We start from the raw sequence: 19,619 nt of genomic DNA, 5'->3' as shown, positions 1-19,619 counted from the left end.
ATATACACATCTACGTAACTTCTACAAAATCGCACGGTTTTTATTTCCACAAACTCGCCTTTGTCGGGCAGCAAACCGACAGGAGGATACACCCAACGAGCCACAATATGATGACGCCTTAGTTGCTTTGGCTCATAACACACATAACCTAACCCAACTTCTACAAGATAAAAATGAGCACACTAGGCCCGGTCCCTTGGAGAGTGCTTCAATGAAAAATGAAATATAAGTTTGCGATTAAATAAATGATCCTTTAAAATAGCTAAAATTCTATCACGCATTTTTATTCTATAAAGTCAGCTAATTCTCAAAGTAACACTTAATAATGGGACCCGCGTTTTTGTAGTCCCCCATGAAATATGGGCTCCACTCGATAACATTTTAATATCCTTATACGTGGTTCATACGTTACTTCAAGGAGCAGAACCAGATCGAAATATAAACTGAATCCATAATATTCTCAGAGATAAAAAAAGAAAAAAAAGACGGAAATTGTTGTTTAGATAATAAATAAATAAATAAATCTGAAGCCCCTTTCAACAATTTCTGATGATTTTATTTTTCTTGTTAAATTTGCTTTAAAAATTAAATATGAAAAATAAAAAAAGGATAATTTTCAGTAATTTTATTTAAATGAGAATGAATTAAATGCTTCGGTAATTTAAAAAGTATTTGGCAAATAATATTTGAATAATTTAAAATACCTTTAAATATATGAGACGAGTACAACGAATCAAAAATTCCACAAAAAAATACAAAAATATGAAAATAAAGACCTAAAAATCTCGAAGGATTTTAAGAAATGAAGGAATTAAGAAGCTGATGGTGAGAATATCTGATTAATGAACTTCGAATCAAACGTGCAATGAGAGAGAGAGAGAGAGAGAGAGAGAGAGAGAGAGAGATACCGCAGCGTACTGTTTCCCGCTAATGTATTATTATATATATCACAGGAAGCAGGAGAGGAGGTCCATGAAATATCAGGAAGTGTGGATGTCCCGCCGTTCCTTTGGCCTCTTAGCCGCGCTCCTAGACGAAAAGCCTGCCGTCTGTGAGACGCCGAGACTAACGTTATAGCCCCCATGCGGAGTAATTGGATCACCGGAATGGAAGCAGGGACCAGCAACGGATGCTGCGTGGAGCCGAGCAGCGTAACAATGAGGTAACATATGCCCAGAGTACACCATAGAAGCAGTGACTTTTACGTAGGTATGGAGGAACGAATGGATGTGCTCTTTGTGCAGCGGGTAATTATCTGAGAAACTATTACGCAATACCCCGTGGTATTCTGAAAGGGATGGTGACGCCCCTTGTAAGATGTGTGGCGTTTACTGTTTTAGAAACCGCCACACGGGGAGTCTGTATTATGACGCTGTAACAGATGGAAGATGCCATTCATCCGATTTCTGCTTGCTCGTCTAGTTAAGCCAATTCGCAGGAAGAGCATCCAGTATACGACACATAAAAAGAAGATAGTTGGACTTGTTTAAGGATTACACAACCCCCATTCAGGAGGATAAATTTCAAGGGGGATTCAGCCGCAATATTTTGACTTTAACTAATTTTATTCAATAGAACATTAGGATAACATAAAAGTTTTCCACTCCACATGGGAGGAGGAAGCTGAGAGCAATAATGTGGCTTTGAAAGACAGTATAGGAAAGGCACTCAGAATGTACAGTTGTGGAAAATACACACGAGACCAATTTAATATTCAAGGAATCTGTCGTTGTATTACTGTCAATAAGAAGTCACTGGAGTTCATCCACGTACAGACCTTGTCAATGTCAGTGAATGTTGTCCAAACAAGTTCATTTTGAAATAAAATAAGAACTTTATATATTACATGTTTGTATGTAAAAAGCATGAGTGTGTTTTCTATTTTGATTAATTTTTAGCATAATATTAACGTACAATATTATACAAGGATTTGGGACAATGAGAAGGTGATATAATTTATTAAACATGATGGATTGAAATGCTTTTAATTTTTTGAAATTTTTTCACATCAGAAATTTCCTTTTCTGATGTGAAAAAATATAAAACACAAAAGATCTGACGATAAGGTCTGTGTACCCGAAAAGAGCTATTTAAATGTGGTTTTATTATTATTATTCGTGTGTGCGAACATTGTACACTTTTTAACCAAAAGAATTTGAGATACCAACGAATACTATCCACGTATTATTTTATGCAAATTGCTATTTAATTGCAAATTAGCAATTTGCATTTATTTTTTAATATTGTAAATTTTATGCAAATTGATGGGTAAGAAATATCTATTTGTCATTACGTCTGTGGAAAGGTATAAATGAAATTCAGAAGGCAGAAGTATTTTCTTCCAATTGGCATTTAAATTGTAAAAATCATAAAAGGTTCCGTACGAATAGATCTAGATGTCAGGGTACATGATGTACACAAATCATTCAATATGTCCACTGCAGGATTTGCAAGAAGTTTTTGAGGACTCGGTGCCGTCCGCAGACCTGCGCAATTCGGGATGAACGGTGTAATACCCTGACACTGTTCTCCTAAGGAGGAACTGGCTTCTAGAGAAGTGGAAAAGGGAAGCAAAGAATCCTAATGTGCGCTGTTTTCTTCAGAGGGAAGAACTTGGGTGGCGAGCCAACCGGGAGAACGTTTTGAAAGAGACTACACCATCCGAGCTGTGAAACAGTGGTGGTAGTCTCATGGTTCTGGCCTACCGTTCGTGGTTTGGAACTGAATCGAAGTGTTTGACCTTGAAGAGGGAGTGATATTGCGACATCTTTAATAATGCCATTCTCATTAATGGCATGGGACCTTACGTTTTTCTTTTAATAGGCCTATTTCCCTTACAAAGTTCAATTGCCCTAGATTAGATGTTAAGAATTGTAAAAGAATTGTTGATTACAGAAATTAATGGGTGTTAAGGGCTAAAGCAAGAAACTAAGGCAATGAGGCGTTCAGTATATTATGTCAGTTACTGCTGGCATTATTTGGTCAGTTTGCTGGACGAAAACCTGTATAACTCTCGTCTGAGACCGATCGACTAACTCAGCCACTTTATAAAAAAAAAAAAGCTTATAAAAATTTTCATTGACGTTAATCAGAGTTTTGCCTAATCCAATGGCTGTGGCAGACTGACGTTTATAATCGCTGTGCTACCAGGAGGGCACAAAGCTTAGTGAGTAACGGGCAAAATAATGTATACTGATGGACTGACTAGTACAGTGTCACGGTCTGATTCTAGAGATGTTAAAACTGTTATGTGGGAGGGCTAAAAAAAAGTAGTCTGTCGATTCGCGCTGTAAAGTCGTGGAAGGTTTTCCGTGAAGGCAGCTTAGGCCTATTACGTCAAAGAAAGTCCTAGAAGTGTCTTAAAATGTGATTTCTACGCCATTGCATTTTTAACCTTCTTTTATTGTCCCTATACTTGGGTAAAATAATATACATTAGCTACCGATGGTTAAAAGGGCACCCACTAGCTGAGGAGAAGCCAGTGCGCTCTGAAACACGGTGGATTTGTGAAACAAGGCGGGGTGATTTTTCGACAGTTACTATAGAGATATAAACTACTATCCCCCTGGATAGGGTGGGGTGATCCTACCGGAGTATAAAAAGAAAAGAAATATATAAGACAACTTGGAAGAAAATAAGTAAAATATTCAATTTTTTATCTATTTTCTTGAAAGATAAATTTACCTCAGAGAGAGGTTTTTTTTTATTCATGGTATAAGCAAAGTATTTTAGTAGTAATTATTTAGTTAAGTTGTCTGCGATTTTTAACTCTTTAAAAAGATTCTAGATTTCATTTCGGAAGTTGAAAGGTACTGAACTTGGATGCTGTATAGAGAGCATCCAAGTTCACGCTCTAAACTTTGGGCAGTCACTAAAATTTCATTCTTTTCTGTATAGTATAAAGGTTATCTTGCATTCAAAGTCTGGAAAAGATTTGTATTTAAGTGATGATTCGCGTATATTAATAGTATGAATCTAATAAGCATATTCTTCAAAATAAAGAGCATCTAAAATACTAGAAGTCGCTTGACAATAATATTAAAATAATTACACTGGGTAACAAATACATTATGTTTATATTTAGGTATTTCTTATTAATACTGATATATATATATATAAATAGATATATATATATATATTGCCTATGGATGATCAAGACAAGTTGAGCTAGTTGGCCTGTGGTAGTTACAAGTCAACATTAGAAGGATAGCTTCGCAGTAATTGCAAGTGCATGCTTTTTGCTGTAACTCGATGGAGAGAGCTTCCAAACCATCATAACAACTGCTACTTTTGTATGGTGGATTTATCAATGTTTACAAAGTCTGCATATCGAAAAGCTGTAATGTATCCTAGCATACCACCCTCTACTGATTTCGTGGCATACAATGAAAACCTGTCAGTTCCAATCCATCTTCTAGTCTACAGGATCTTAAAAAGTAGATAATGAATCTGTCTGATGAACAGGATAACTGGGATTACCCCAAGGATGCCTGTTCAAGTAAAACGCCACATTTCCCCAATCAGCAAAGAATTAGATGATTTGGCCAGGGTCTTCGTGTAACCAAATCCAATTCTGCATTGGATTTGGTTAAGCTGGATTCCAGCTCAAGACTGCTACATACACAAAAGACGTCACTTATGCACGATTTTACAGTACCGCAGAATCTCTGCGCTGTTTTGATTTTATTGGTCGTTACGAAGAAACTGGTACCACTCTCAGTCCAGAAAAGCAACGCCTTTTCATGGAAGGTTCAAATAAAAGTTGCTGTTTTGCTTCATTGTGGGCATATGCACATCGATTCCTGTTGTTCACATCGTTGATATTTAAAGACTACGGGAATGAAGGGTATATGTATGACCAGTATTAATGTATGCACTTCAAGATGTTGGGATTCTTTCTGGGTTCGCAAGGCAGTTTCAATGGATTCCTTGCTCTCTCTCTCTCTCTCTCTCTCTCTCTCTCTCTCTCTTTCTCTCTCTCTCTCTCTCTGCCTCTGGGAGAACAGTACAGTAGATCAGCACTATAGAAGAAGAGAATGAGTCCGAAAGAAATGAGTTGCAGCCTGGCACACACAATGTCCCTTGGTTCTAAGAAAAAGTATTGCTTCCACCACTGCATATCGAGCCGAGATGGTCGAACAATTTGCGAAAGCAAATGTCTCGAAGGAGACATCTTCAAGTATATAAAATGTTTCCAAAACTGTCTGATGCAAAAGTGAAAGGTGGCATATTTATTATTCCACAAGTTAGCAGATGTTGGCATTCAAAGAACTGGAGGATAAAATGACTGGTGCTGATAGAAATGGCCGGTGGTCGTTTCGCCTTGTCAAGAATAGCTGGCGTCCTTGGTAAAATAAGGAGTGAAAATTACAATCAATAATTTAATAATTGATTGAAAATTAAGAAAAAACGGGATTCAATAAGTTAGACAAGCTCCATTACTTGCACTTTCACCTGGATTTTTTTTTTTTTCTGATCAGATCTGGGCGATGACAGTAAAGAGAGTGGGGGAAGAGATTCCATGAGGACACAGTCGATGAAAAAGAGGTATCAAGGAAGATGGAATAAATCTATGATGGGGCAATGTTGATGATCACGCTGATCACATACGCCAAAGACCCGAGGAGGGTTTTTAGTTTCTAATTTGAGATTTTTTTTAGCTTTTACTCCTAGCGGAGATTCATAGTGAATTTTGTACTGAATTTAAACATTGTTAGTAAATTTTATATTTGTTATTACATATTTTCTAATCTTTCATTTATAGGCATACTAACTGACTCTATGCAAAAACTAAAATCATATTTGGAATAAGCACACCGAAATTCATAAAGAAACACTAAAAAGTAAAACTTTTTTTCAGAATTTGTTACATAATGTTGTAATTCTTCAGAAAATGGCGTTATGATATTTAAATCTTCTTTGGAGTTACAATTTGTATCTTTCTATTAAATTTACGAGGGAGTTTGTTATACGAGTCAAAAAAGAAACTATGACTGACATCGACACACACAAAAGAAAGAAAACAAGGAAACAAAAAAGTGATGAATATTATAATCTGTATTCATTCAAAATGTTTTATACGTTTCAGATTCATACAATAATACAGTACACTGTACGAATTCAGAACGATGGTATTTGTAGATCAATTCCAAGAAAACATTGACCTCGCTCCTTCCTTGTGTGACAATGCGTAGTGCGCGTCAAAGGACAAAAAGGCATGTCTGCAAAGAACGAATATTGGACATGACTAACATCTTCGCACCATCAACAGAACCTTACCGCGAAACCATCACTTCTTGGTAGCCACGTGCTGCATTAAACGTTCCCCGCATTGCTGGAATGATTAAATCTGCCGACAATGGAAACCTCGGGGGTGAAAAAAAAATGTAGACTTCACCCAATTTTTCACCCTTGCCCTACTATGATGGATAAATCAAAAACATTTTCTTCTCTTCTATGCAAGTCACGGAACAGTCTCGCGGAGTAGGCGTGGCTTGGACTGACGCCAGATAGACTGCTTGTCTGAGAAAGACAAAGTACAGTTGTTGCCTGGCAACGTGAATAGTAGAGTGCCTCTCTCTCTCTCTCTCTCTCTCTCTCTCTTTCTCTCTCTCTCTCTCTCTCTTTATTTTTCGTTTAGACTGACTTTTCTACTTGTTCCCTCCAGGCCAAGTATTTCAAAAGTACAGACGATAGGGCATGCGGCAACTGGTGCATTAGACACGGACAAGTTGCATTAAAGAACTAACTTTTTCTTCTTGAAAGAAATAATAAAAGCAAATAAACAAGTGTACACCCTCGGATGGATGAAATGACGGCAGAGTGAAAAAATATGTGAATTATTTACGCAGAATAAACACTTCGGCAGTGCGTGTTTACACGATTTCTAAATTTTTGTTCCTCTGAGCACAAATTCTAAGCGTGGATACGCGAATTCGGATGAAACAAAATAGCACATTTTTGTTTTGGCATCTGAAACAAATGAAAACTTGTCTCGCGCTTATTACGTGCAAATTCTAATGTTAACGAGTTGTACGTCACAGATTGCGTCATACGAGTACTGTATAGTGGGATGATTGTGAGGATAACTTCCTGGATTAATCCTCGCAGGTAGAACGCTATTTACAATTGCTGTCCTTCGACACTGCGTAGAGGCACGCCTACGTTCGAATCACGTGAACGGGGGAACAATTTTTGTAGGCTTTTTTTCAAACATTGGCTAATTTAATCCGTCTCAAGCGAAGGGTGCACTGTCCCTGTCAGGGAAAGGGACATTGCACCTATCTGCTGAGAGTTGGATTTCGCGGGACAGTCAAACTGATTACAGAATACTTATAATTTTACTAACATAATATACACTGACACCTCAGAGGATTAGTAACTTTGGCACAAAAAAACAAAACAAAAGCATCTACCGTAATTTTATGATTATTCCCTTTTGATTTGACAAAAGGGAATTGATAATATATGTACAGCCAGAGTTTTTTTTTTTTTTTGCTGACAAATGACTGTTCTTCCTTTTCAATTTCGGGGTTCAGTTTCAGATTGTTCTGGAATCGTCAGGTAGTGAGTGAAATCGAATGGCAATAATAGTGGACCCAGAACTCTGAATGCCCATTTAATCGGTAACGCCAAATTTAATAATGTATTATTTAGTACATTCCTATTGTGCATTTTTCGTTTTGATTCTCAGAGTTTCCCAAAAGAGGATCATAAACTCATCCAGTGAACTCAAATAGATACTTTAACTTAAAGATGTTTTAAACATTATTAAGTTTATTTCTTCTAGAAAGAAATAGGATGGACTCTCTTCAGTCATCCAGCTAGGATGTTAATCGTATCTTAGTTTGAGAATTCTTTTCCAAGCTCATCACCGTAACGAAGAATGCAACAACTCGGACAATGGGGCAATTACAACTGGGGATGATAGGTGCAGCACTGACATCTATTGCTAACGGATATTTCAGCAAAGGTAATATTTCACTGAAGAAATTGCTTCTGGGCAATTAGCAGGAAGCGTGCTTGGGAATATAAGTCTATTTTATTTATAACTGAGAAATACAATCGTAATAATTAAACATGGACTGGTCTCACCTTATTTGGTCTGCTTTATTTCTGGTTGTTCGTTCGTTCAGCAGTTCCGACCATTTCAAAGAATTCATTTCATTTCTTTGAAATGGAATGGAATGAAACAAAATGGAATTTTGCCCTAGTTCACAATAACTTTAAACAGTTATTGTTTATTAGGGCTTCTACGGTGCATCAACGACTTAGACCATATTGCGCTGTCTATATATTATGTCTGTAAATTAGGTGTGTTCTGTGGTCAATTTGTTTATATGATGGACGATAAACAGGGGTTTTCATATGAAGAAACCATGCAACTCTCCCCTTTGAACGACTAACTGAGCCACGTAGTGAAAAAAGCCCCATAAAAAATCCTTGCTTCACTGGCAGGATTCGAAGCTGGGCCTTCACCACCGGTGTGGGGTGCATGGTAGTTATATGCACCGTGCTACTTGCGGAGGCTCGATAATTATTGGATCTGTATAATTTACAAAATCTGAATGTACAGTCAAACGTTCAGCCTAAAATCTCATTCATGAAGTGCGTTCATTATATTAAAGGTCCTCAATCCAATATTTAGTTGAATAATCATCTAATAAATCGAACATATTTTTGAAATTTCTTTTGAAACAATCCACAACTTCAATTATTTTCAACCTCAAAGAAATATTGGTCAATTGGACAATGATCGAAGACTGTGAAATCATGGAAATTGAAATCAAGAACCCGTATCGCCTAATTAAAGTCTTCAAACTTAACCAAAGACGCTGGAAAATGTCTTAAGAATTTCAATCTTGAAATGGAAAACAACACAAAATATTTTAAAATAATTCGTCGAACTGATGTCAACGATCAATGGAGTTTGTACGCTGGCCTGTTTCAGACACCACATAATGTTTTCGTCATAATCTTCTTTATCTGAAGTACCCAAGGTGTATGTATTTCTTTACTTCCTATAAAGTATCACTGCTATGGACGGAGAAAGAGAAAATATTCAAAAAGGAGGGCATGGCAATGAAATCTCTCATGCTAAATAAAATATCTTATTGTCTTCAATAAAAACCGCGTGTTTCCAAAGGCTCGGCAAGTGCTCAGAATCCTAGAGAAAGATCTACTCCTATCCCGCTACGTTTTATTTAGTAGACATAATTTTTCCATGTCTTCTAAAGAGCTGAGCTGTAAAAGCTTTTAACTAGCTGGTTTTAACACGCACACTGGTACATTGATTTTAATATTTGTGTGGTCACAGCTGGCTTTGTGCCAAGCGACATTTAACTCATCTTGGAATGAAAACTTGTTTAACCTGTTTCGAATATACTTCGTACGCAGGTCACTTTTTGAAATACAGTATTTTAAGTAATCAAAAATTTACCTTATAAACTAATTGTAGTGATGGATCATCTCCTTTAATTCAAAAACCCGTATTTGGCAGAATCGATGCAGAATAGACCCGTAAAATGCAGAAAACTTAATTAAAAGAGAATTGTGACAACTTAAAGAGACATTTCTGAAGATAAAACGTGTTTGGGAAATTTTATTATTCTGAAAATGCGGGAAGGAGATGTTGTAAGAGCTAAAAAAAACAAGAAGAGAAAAACTTGGAATTTTTATTTAAATTTTCCACTGTACATAAGAGAAGTCGTAATTTCAAAAGAGAAACAAATCTGGGAAAATGTTTCAAATCGAAATTTTAATATATTTAAACCAATCTTCATGAAAAAAATATATATTTATCGAATACCGGACGTTTGTGCTTGTGGGGTGTAAAGGGTAAGGTCTGGAATTCCATTAAATGATAAATATATGTTTTGTGTATATTCGCGAACAATTGTATAGAGCCATAGGAGCTATTGATGACTGGGAAAACATTTGAATGAGAGTCAAGACAGCTGATGACTTAAAAGTCAATGTACTGGTTCTCTAAACTGCTGTCTCTTATATTTGGTTTGCTTATCCACAAGAAATACTCGATTTATTCTGTAAAAATATGAAAACAGCATTGACGTATTAAGACACGAACTGAGGTATCGAAGAACAAAGCTGGTAATCATCATTTTTGCCTTCTAGCATCATATATAATCGTCATATCTAATGTTCCTCTGAAATTCCTACGTCTGGCATTTGTCAATTACTCAGACCTCGATGAGCAACTGCTTTTCATTCTTTAGCTAGTCATATTTATTTTTTGTTCTCTGGGAATTAGTCACTCTCTGCTATTTATGATCTGAAAAATTGTATTATCTTATAAAACTGTACTGAAAAGGGAAATAAAAGTTATTAGAGAAACCGCTGAAATATGCTGAAGAATACCTTTGAACGAACAATCAAACGAATACTTGCTAATTCTTTAAAATAATTATAAAAAATTCCGTTCACACTATATTAAAATCACTTCCATCTGTACTGAAACTATTTAACTCTGTAGTTGACTATAACTAAATGTTGTAAGTACTTCACCTACTCCGAGCAATCTTCGAATGTCATTCCGCGACGTTATAATCCCGATCTCACACTCAACTATAAAAAGGTCAACGTTAGAGCCCATTTCCTGTTGTTGAAAACAGTTGGCACAGTGCCAGGTGTAATGATACACAGATGAATACGGTGCTGTTTCTTGTATTCTGTCTATCTTGTGAACTCCTCTGACCGTTTGGTCGTCCCGGAGTATAAACAGAAAATTTATTTTATATATTAGGGTTTTTGGTAATAAACCACACTTCGTATTTCCAATATGGCGAGGAAAGGTAAAAGGGTGGGATATTATCTTAAATTTTATATATAAAATATTACTGTATATCGATCTTTAATGAAAACATTTTGTCAGGGATACGCATTACCTCAATAAGTTTCACAATTGATCTCTTATTAATAAAATGGTACATCTTGTTAACAAGATAAACATTTTCTGGGAATCAACAGCAATGTGCAATTTCATATTTTCAGGAAAAGCGCAATTCTTAATAACTCAAGCAGTGTGTTTTTAAACTCTTACTTTAGTACAGTTAATTAACAGATAAAGAACACTCTTAGGTATTCCCATGGACAGTACGTTTTGAAAAAAAAAAAATATATTTTTTTTAATCCGGAAGATAAAAAAACAGTGAAAAAATTTTGTTAAAAATTTATTACACTCTAAAATGATTTTGTTTTGTTTTCTCTCATCGTCTGAACAGAACCCAAAACACACATCATACAAATTCAAACTTCAAAGAGTTTCACTGCCATCTAAATAGAAAGCACGTGCTTGTTTTTCTAACATCCCTAGGTGACAAAACATTCTGTCGCAACATATTTACCTCGCCTAATGTAAGCCTTCAACAACTCCCTTGACAAGAGCAGCAGTTTGATAATGACAGACCCAAATCACCTAGCTAAAAGACAAGAGAGAGAGAGAGAGAGAGGTTTGCGTGCCTGTTTCATCTCTTTTCGGTCGGCGTTTTCCTACCCCCCCGTGCTTCACTGAGCGTTACTCAAGAAGGACGGATCGCTTGCGTAAGCGGAGAAGATAGCGAGCGAGCACCTGCGTACCAGCATGGAGGTGACAGTGCCCTCTCGACTAGTTCCATTATTTTCCCTTTTATCGCTGTTTAAACCAACATGGCGTCCTCCTTTCGAGCCCCTCATAAGTATTGGGCAAACAGTGATACGGACTAGAGAGGAAGTGAGTTAATGTGTTGTTAAACACCTTTGCTCTCAATCTCTCCCATCCCCCATCACCACCCCTTCTTCCAGTTCTGTAGACCGCTGAAGCGATGCGTTTATTGTCCTAAAGGAACTTTCACTGTACGACTCACCTGTTGTGCAGAGGTGCTGATGTCATGTTACCGATTGCGATTAAAGGTAGATTAGACCTCGAAGGCAAACATGCATCCCGAAATGTACTCTAATCTTGCGATAACTGCTCGATAGACCGATTGCAGTTTTAATAATCGATAATGGCATTGTATGATAAAATTCAAGATAAACTAGGCTGCAAGTACATAGTCGATGAAACACAATGTTTCATAGACTATATCCAAACGTTCCGATGATCAAATACGATGAAATTAACAGAACAAAATGTTTTTGTTCTGTGGACAGTATTGCCGAAGACGAATAGTTGATATAATAGGCATCCTGGCATGCAAATTACGAAAATCCTACCTTACAGAGTCACCTCTCATACAAATTATTCATGCCTATAAGAACAAAGCTTATGACCAAATCACTTCATTCCCGTTTTTTTGGCTTGTTCAGTGAGATAGATACACACAACTTCAGAACTCAGGATGGCAAGTCATCGTCATTTAGATGATTCATTGAGACAGTGGGCCGTTGGAGGACTTGAAGCTAAGTAGTCGCAGGTGCAGGTTGGCTTAATGTGTCAGTCAGTGTTGTTTCGGCATTATGGAAGCAGTTTCAGGAGATAGCAAGCATTTGCAAGGACCTTCACCAGCTCTGGTGAAAGTCCTTCACCAGATCGTCAGAGGGCTACGTCAACCAGAACAGCTTTCTGGTTGACGTAGAGTGCTGTTAAAGCCAGGATCCATCTGGCTTCAACAGCAAGACGGATCCCTACGATGTCCTGCCATCAAATGTCTCTTTCAGTTGTGTTGGCCACAGGTGAAAACATTTCCAACCGGACAGCGTTGAGAAGGCTCAATTCAAGTAGATTCTACGCAAGGATACCAGTAGTTTGTATCCCATTAACCCCAGAGCACAGCAGAGCTCATCGAAACTGGTGCCATGAACATGTCAGTTGGAGCCCTGACAAACGGGATACAGTTCTGTTCTCTGATGAGTCGCGTTTTAGCATACAAAGAGATTCTAGACGTTATTTCATCTGGAGAAGCCCTCGGGGGTAGCACATTTGGTAGGATCGTCGTCCTCCCCCGCCGGGTGGAAAAGACCTGAGTTCGAGCCCCCATCGATGACTTGAAGAATTTTTACGGACCTTTTTCACTAAGTGCCTGAGTTAGTCGGTCTCAGGCGAGGTAGCATGGTTGTTACTCCCAAAAACTCGGGTTTTTCGTCCAGCAGACAGAAAATCGACCTAAGAACACACGCAATTTACAGACAATATATATAGAGCAATGTGGCCTTAGTCGTTAATGTTCCTAAAAAAAGTCCAATAACAACAACATCTGGAGACAGTTAGGAATGCCGTACCATCCCTACAACATCAGAGAAAGGACACTTACAATGCAGAATAATAATCAACGGCCACACCGTTGATTATTATTCAGTTGCATTTGTCCCAAGGGGTAGTTTTCTTTGGTGAAACAACCCTTTGAAAAAAGAGAGCCACACATAATCTCAATCGAAAATTAGAGTAGTGCATAAACGAAGTAAATGCGAGCCATATACGTCAAACGCTAATCATATGCACTAGAGATTAGGTACGGTTTCACGCTACAAAGGTGGCGGTGAGTTAGATAGGCTTAATTATTTTGAGGGTTCATTTAAGCAATGTGTAATAGCGCAGGGTCTTTCCTCCATTCATTGGTAAGTGTTGGCACTTAATGTTTTGGCTCTTATACTTTGTTCAAAACGAAACTTTTGGAACAATCGCAATCAATAAGTCTAATTATATGATGAAGTTCGCTAGGCGAAACAATTGCGATAAACTTCTTGGACGAAAAGCTTTTTGCTAAATTAGTCGGAGGAAGTTCCGAGAATATTTTAATGAGTCTTGATCGTGCCTCCAGGCATTAGAAAGGAGGCGAACAGGTAATGGGCTACTGTTCGCCTTTGAAAAATATTTCCCATGAATTTTAAATTTCCCTCATTTCCTTTTGCCTTTTGCAGTTGCTGAGGTACTTTGAAGTCTTTTTATTTAGAACAATCATTAGGTTCGAAGCTATCATTTCTATTGTCCTTTTATAAGCTGCATTTTATTGTTGTTGACTTCGATGCCACGTTGATGAAGTATTTTCATGAGGAGATGGAACCGGCATTGCGTTTTAAATCCTAATTATTATCTTAATTTATATGAATTCGTAAGGGGTGAAAGATCAACAAGCAATTACGTACAGCCATTCCTGTGAAAGCTACATACGATGGCATACGCTTGAACCGAGCTGGATCTCAATTCCAGCTACGCTAAATCACCAGAAGTATAGGGGCCTGAGTTAGCGAAAGTCTATAACAGGCCGTTGTCTTTTTCAGCTAGTGGATCCGGAAAGGTTATTTACACATATTCTAAGGTATCAAAGATGCTATCAAATATACCATGGTTGTAACAATAGTATTTGAATAGTGGCTTTTCGACAGCAGAGTATTATTAGGCTTAGAAGATTGTGCGAGTAATATTTTACAAGGGCCATATACAGCTCATTTTAAGCATTACGTCTGGGAGTATACATGCGAGCCAAGAAGAAAACATATCGCTTGTTAAGTGTATTGTCTAACTCTAAGTTGAAGAGTTTAATTGCGTTCTCTGGCCAACAGCCAGTATTAACCACACCGAAATTAGAACTACTGCTGTCGTTACTCTCTGAGAAATTGGCCACTTAAAATATTTAAGTGCGAATATCTCTCTCTTTTATTCTTTCTTTCGTAGTCTAGTTTTTGCCAAGAAGAGATTTTTTCGATCTTTTCTATGTGCGGTGGATAATAATACTAAATTACAAACGTACAATGAAACTAAGATCTCTTTCGATGAAACAATCAATTAATGGATTAACTTTAATTATGTTGCTCCAGATTTCTCGAGATGATGTCTGGGCAAGCAGCCTTACACCAGTTAAGTCAAATCTCTATGGAGAAGGAGGAGATATATTACTGTAATTTTCTGTTACCAAATGCGCAACAAACTTTGAGATATAAAACATCTCCACCACAAAAAAAGGAATTTCAATTTCTAATAGTTAAAGTCATCGATTGTAGATGGCGCCACAATTGCCAAACGTATCCATATAATTAACGCATAATAACAAAAAGGAAATTTTTAATATTCTTGAAAGTTTCGGGCCAAAGTACATATTTTCGATAAAACGTTTCTCCTAATCTTCCTGGGACTGGGTATAATTTTGCGGGATGATAGGCCACACTGCCGATTATACCCATTTTTCCAGCACGTTCATTATTTAACACCCTATGATAGAGACCAGTCCAGGCTCGCGTACAAATTAATCACGGTGCCGACCAGTCATCCATGCGTATTAGGAAATTAAATACAAACCGTTTCTTCCGGTTAGATGTACAAGCCCAGTCGCCACGCTTTGGTGACCGAGCGAACGCTGTCACTCACTGGGGGTTGCTGGTACTCGTTAGCAAGGAGAAAACACCTGACTGCCATCGAGTGATGAATAATTAATAAAAAAGCTCACAAAAAAAACCGATTTGATGGAGTGCCAACTTTCAGCTTGCCGGCTGTCACCCCTAACGTCAGATCGGCAGTAGGATGGGCTTAATTTCTGTAAAATATTCATAGCTCATTACACAGCTCACGGCATCTGTAGCAGATGGTTGCGTCTACTAACAAAAGAGGGAGCAGGTGCCGAGGCGTTTGGTGAGGACGTAGCGGCGGCGTTCCTCCCACTAAACCTCGCTATCTGATTACCACATCGGTACCACACCCATATGATCATTGGATGGTCAGACTTTGTGATCATCTTTGCTGCGATGTATGATTGGAATAAGCCGAACCATATGTTAAAAGTGACAGCCATTGGAGGCGACAAGAGAAATCGAAGGGTCCCTTTAATTTTTAGGTAATCAAACTTTGATAGTCTACTACATAAAATATTATTCTCTGAATAATTGCAATAATCTAAAGGTTCTTTTGCTTGGACCTCGCTAGACTGCATATCAACATCTTTCTTCCAAACATGCCCAGGAAAAAAATGATAATAATTTAATACAATTTTTTTTTATTATTATGGCACCTTTAAGGTTTTGTTGAAGAAAAAGTCAGTCCAATATCTTGGATTAGTAAATAGTTAACGAGAAGTTCCTACCCTTTGTGTATTATTATAGGAAACTTTTTAATCAAAAAATCACAACAAATTTTCAACTCATTAAGTTAGAAAACCTTCTTAAGATCATCCCAGAAGACCATCTGGAAAATTTATGCACGTTTATAATAAGCGATTTATTTCGGATGACTCAGTCTCTGACTTCCTTCATGAAGTATCGGAACTTTTATTGTAATTAAATAAAAATAGCTTCACTTACGTAGTATGAAATACTCTTCAGCCCCTCAACTTATAAAGAAAAAAAAAACTCACCTTGTGTGATGTTAAAGTTGGTTCTCAGAACCTTCTTTACCATGCGAAGATCTGTTTGGGCGGTTTTGGAATTTGCGCCTAGGCAACCACGATCACAAGACATCAGTATGTCATGACTGTAAATTGCGTCTAAAACAAACAAACCGAGATAGTTTTCTATTTCTCCTTCAAGAAATAGAAAACCTTAATTTCTTGAAGGAGAAAGTCATGCAACTGTCTCTGAGTTCGCTTAACTCAATCATGGTGTGACAATAGTCCTTAAAAATCTCTCCCATCAAGACAAAGTATTTTTTCAAAGTATTTTATTATTATCTGCGGGCTCCAGGGTTTCCCCTATCCGCCCATAGGGGATAGGGGACAGGGTTTCCCCTATCCCCTATCCCCTATCTCCCATCAAGACATTCAATACTATATAATTTTGGCATGGTGTTGAATAACAAGTGTAATCACAGTGTCAGCTGTGTGGTTCTCAACATTAGGGATATCGCTGTGCAGAGGAGAAAGGGATAAATCATAATTAAATGACAACTGTCATTTAATTATGATTTATCGTTTCTGCGTTTCTTTGCGTTTCTGTTCACTTTCTGAACAGAAACGCAAAGAAAAATAGACAACAAAAGTGGAGAGTAACTCAACCGACTGATGGAGAGTTTAGGCGCATCAGCGACCGTGACCATATTGCGCTGTATATATTCATCTGCAAACTGTAGTCGATTTGCTTGTTTTAGGGACGAAAAACCAGATCAAAAACCACGCTGTCCCCGGCCTGAGACTAATTAACTGAGCCGCGTTGTGAAAAAGGCTTGTCAAAAATTCCTCACGTAATCGACGGGATGCAAAAGCAAGTTACAGTCAATATAGGGAAGGACGGCTATTATACAAACTGCGCTACATGCGAGGGTGTAACTCAACTAATCAGGACACAGGGCTAGGGAGATGCAGCGGATGCAGTTTACCTGAGATCCAGACTACAAAGGCACCCAAATCCTAACAGATGGAACCCCTTCCTCGTTGTCTTTTTTCCAAACATTAATTCATGCACCCGGAGACCACAGTTCATTATTTTATGACAGTTTCAAACACAAAGATTACCAGAGGGTACAGGACTGTAAAGAAACTTATTTACATTAATATGGAATTCTGAATATTATACAATAAGCATTAACGAAGGCTGTTCCAGAATACAGAAGTAGAAGGGATGAGAGTGGAGAAAGAAGTTAGTTTGGTAGTAGTAGTAGTGGCATGTGATGCAAGAAAGCAAGTGTATGAGCTTATACAGCATCAACCAAAATGTATATATATATAAAATAAAATTACAAAACAATTCCCTCTAAATGTTTGTCCAGTTCCTCCTTAAATTTATTTAACCTATCAGCTTCCACAACGACAGATGGAAGTTTGTTCCAGCAATTAACCACCCGCTGGCTAAAGGCAAATTTCCGCACATCTATTCTACATCTGTCCTTTCTTAATTTGAATTTATGCCCCCTTAGGTTCGTAATCTGAACAAGTGGAAGGATCCCATCAGAATTCAGCGTGCTCAACCCATTCAAGGCCTTATACACCTCAATCAGATCACCGCGCAGGTGCCTAGTCTCCAGCCACTGCAATTTGCAGAACTTAAGCCTCTCTTGATAAGAGGATCCCTTCCTTCCCCTCACCAATCTTGTTGCCCTTCTCTGTACACGCTCAAGTAAATCTACATCCTTCCTAAAATGAGGCCTCCAGACCTGTACGCAGTACTCAAGGCGTGGCCTGGCCTGACCATTGCCTTATACAGAGGGATAATCACCTCCTTTTCCCTGCTAGCAAAGTTCTTATATATCATTGACAAAACCCCATGGTTTCAAATGCGAACACGTGTGGCAGCCAGCCAACGATGAAAGGATGGCAGCTGGCAGGTGCGCGTGCTCTAATAGATTTGGGGGCAAATTGAGGATTGTAGATGTCAATTTAGAAGGCCAATGGACGGAGAGGTACAAGTGGCATGAGACAAAAATTGAATATCTTTGAGATAAGGAGTCTGTAAGAGAGTGACTATTGATTAGTCTGATTGTTCTCGTCTAAAAAATCAAAGATCTTGGACAGATTTAGGAGTGCCATCCTCAATGAGCGACCAGTACTGCCTTCAAAAATAGGAAGCAGAAGACATGAGTCAGGTTAATAGTTTCGAGAAAAGTATCGTCAGTCGCTAAATTTTTCTTATAGTGGAGCAGCGATTGTAATTGTTGTTGTTGTTGACGGGGTTTTAAGTGCAATGGCTAATTAGGCCATATTGCACTTAGAAAAGTGATTCATACTACCTGCGTCGGTTCATGTTCAAGCAGTTAGAAACAGCTATATAGTCCTATTCGTTTTAGGAAGGAGAAGAATTCTGCGAGATTTGATTTTTCGCTTATGATATGGCTAAGTGACAAAGGTTCCTTTAAGCTTGCCAGAGAACTGAATGACACTAGTCGAGCATTATTAATAGAGTACATTCCAGAAGTATGTGTTTGACTGTGAGTGGTGTATGACAATGGTTACACTGAGAAGAATCATTCCCTGACAGGAGGAACAAATGAGTTAAATAAGTATGGCAGATTGTGGCTCTGGCTAGAATTGCTTCTTCTTGTCTGTTTGCAATGACGCTGGAAGCCCATAATTTTGGTACAGGTTTAATTTGAAAAAGTTTATTATGAATTTGCGCTTGCCATTGAAGAGTCCATCGACCTTTACATATACTTCGGATCTACATTTTATAATCTGTGAACGGTACTAGGGAATTCGTTGGGACTGCTCTCGATGGATGTTTCATCCGCAGTTTCATTTCCTGGTATTCCAGTATGGCCAGGTATCCAGCAGAAAATAACCTTTTGTTGATGCTCTCTCAGACGTATCAGCTCTGTTCTAATGAGATTTAATAGAAGTTGAGTAGACGGGGAGTTGTTTTGCAAGACTAATAAGGAACTCTGGGTCTGTGTATATTAAGCTCTTTTGAATTGACATATGGAAAATATTTTCTATAGCAAGCTTTATGGCATATAATTCAGTCGTGTAACTACTGCACTCTGTTGGGAGAGATAGAGAAATGATAGTATCAGGGAGTACTACTACTGCGCCCGATCCACTCTCACACTTCGGTCCATCTGTATAAATTTTACGAAGTCAGGATAACGTTGAGTATGCGCTATGTGTAGCTGTTGGATGTTAATATCTGATAGAGAGTGTTTACCCCACTGGTGGAAATAATTGTCACAAGATGGCATGATGACAGACCATGGAGGGTCGAGATCTATAGGATCTTGTAAGATTTTATTGAAGTGTATATCTCAATCTTCTGCTTTTTTTTTTTTTTTTTTT

This window comes from Mastigoproctus giganteus, chromosome 2 (assembly GCF_048544385.1).
Source record: "Mastigoproctus giganteus isolate SK-2022 chromosome 2, ASM4854438v1, whole genome shotgun sequence".
NCBI classification, from domain to species: domain Eukaryota; kingdom Metazoa; phylum Arthropoda; class Arachnida; order Uropygi; family Thelyphonidae; genus Mastigoproctus; species Mastigoproctus giganteus.
The sequence above is the reverse complement of the archived record's forward strand: the minus strand, read 5'-3'. Positions refer to the sequence as shown.